This window comes from Pseudorca crassidens, chromosome 8 (genome assembly GCF_039906515.1).
Source record: "Pseudorca crassidens isolate mPseCra1 chromosome 8, mPseCra1.hap1, whole genome shotgun sequence".
Lineage (NCBI taxonomy): Eukaryota > Metazoa > Chordata > Mammalia > Artiodactyla > Delphinidae > Pseudorca > Pseudorca crassidens.
Genome location: NC_090303.1, coordinates 18,470,864 through 18,473,024, shown reverse-complemented (window position 1 = coordinate 18,473,024; position 2,161 = coordinate 18,470,864). Strand labels below are relative to the sequence as shown.

General features: G+C 40.9%; 1 pseudogene; it reads left to right on the top strand.

The window, feature by feature from the left end:
* Positions 1-1,500: 1,500 nt before the first annotated feature.
* On the top strand, positions 1,501-1,901 carry LOC137228554 (large ribosomal subunit protein eL31-like; annotated as a pseudogene).
* Positions 1,902-2,161: the final 260 nt, after the last annotated feature.

The window sequence follows — 2,161 nt, the reverse complement described above, 5'->3', positions numbered from 1 at the left end:
CAAAGAATGGAGACAATACAGTGAAAGAGTGCTTTGGACCCACAAACTACTATAATCAGTAAGAAGACTGAGACAACTGTTCAGCTGCAGACACAGGCTATCTTTCATAAAAAAGGAAGAATGACTCAAAGCATGAAATCAAGAGTCCACAGGGTTGAACTGGAGGCATGGAAAATTATTCCCAGGCTTTGCATCCCAATGAAGGAACAGCCAAGCTGCGTCCAGCTGAATTTCAGAATTGCAATGGACCAGTGACCCTTGTGTACCTCCTTGTTTCCTACTTTTTGAAGAGCAGTGTCTATTCTGATTATCCTATGCCTGTCCCATCATGGAGTGTTGATTGTACCTTTAAGTCACAGGTATTCGAATTGAGGGGAAGTGTACTCAAGAACCTGTGCTTAAGAAACTGCATCTGAGGCGCTTCATCCACACCTGGACCTAATTTAGATGAAACACCCTGGACGTTGAGCTGATGTTATAAAGGGCTGGGACTTTGAGGAGAGATTCTCAGTATGGGGTGAGGATATTTTGTATGTGAGATGAATGCAAATAATTTGACCCCAGAGGGCAGACCATGTGGGCTTAAAATATGTTCATAAATTCTTTTTTAGGACCTCCAAAAGTGGAGCCTAGTTCCCCTTGCCTTGAGTGTGATTTGGACTTAGTGAATCATTTCAAAAGAATAAAATAAGATAAAAGTGACAATATGAGTCAGAAACACTATAGAAAGTAGATATGATAGTACTAACAGTGTTATAGTCTGAGGTCATTTAAGGGAAGGGGCAATGAGTCATCAAAATCTAGAATTCTAAACCTGTCAAAACTGTCAATTAAGTGTGAGAGCAGAATAAAGATATTTTCAGAGATGCAAAGCCTCAGAATATCTGATCTATTCACTCTTTATTAGGAAGTCATCTGAGGATGTACTCCTGCAAAACAAGGAGAAGAGAAATAAAGAAAGAAGATAACTGACAATAGCTAGCATTTACTGAGTGATTATTTTGTGCCAGGCACTGTGCTGTGTGTGTTTTTCATGTATTATTACATTTAACCACACAACAATCCTATGAAGTATATACTATTGCTATTATTATCTTATAGAATAGAAGACTGACTTATAAAGGGGCCAAATAAGTTACCTAAGTTATTGGTAAGTTGTAGAACTAAGATCTAACCCTGGGCAGTCTGGCTCCAGAGTCCATGATCTTAAATACTCCCTATCTTCCCAGATAGCTATGTTACCATGAAACTGTGGAACCAAATCAGGACAGCAGCAAAGGAAAACCTCAGGATGAAAGCTATAAAGCAGGACTATTGAGTCATCAGTATAATAAACTGGGGCAGGAGAGGAGAAGGATTCAATGAGACAACTCTAGGAGAAAAAGAAGATGACCTCATAGATGGCATGATTTGGGAACATTAAAAGAGCGCAAGAAAACAAAGAGCAGTTAGAAAATCAAAGAAAATCAAAAAATATCCATAAGATGGACAATCCCTCGAGCCCTTCCTTTCCAACCAGGGCCTGGCAGGATGGCTCCCGCAAAGAAGGGTGGCGAGAGGAAGAAGGGCCGGTCCGCCATCAACGAGTTGGTGACCAGAGAATACACTATCAACGTTCACAAGCACATCCTTGGAGTGGGTTTCGAGAAGCATGCCCCTCGGACGCTGTAAGAAATCCAGAAATTTGCCATGAAGGAGATGGGAACTCCAGATGTACACACTGATACCAGGCTCAACAAAGCTGTCTGGGCCAAAGGAATAAGGAATGTCCCATACCATATCCGTGAGCGGTTGTCCAGAAAACGTAATGAAGATTCACCAAACGAGCTCTATATGTTTGTTACCTACGTACCTGTCACCACTTTAAAAATCTACGGACAGCTAATGTGGATGAGAACTAATTGCTGATTTTTGAATAAAGTTATAGAACTGCCTTCACATCTTAATCTTCCTTTTCTAGTTGCAGCTAAAGTCTTGTATATCTTTAAGCAGTTCCCAACTACAGGATCATTTGGAGAGCATTTCCTAAGTACTATGCTTGGGTCCCTTCTCCCCAGTCCCTGCAGTTTTTGAATATTTGGACAGGGTCTAGGCAGGTGTTCTAAGGTGGTTTTGAAGTGCAACCTGGATTGAGAATGACTATTTAGGTAGTTGGCACATT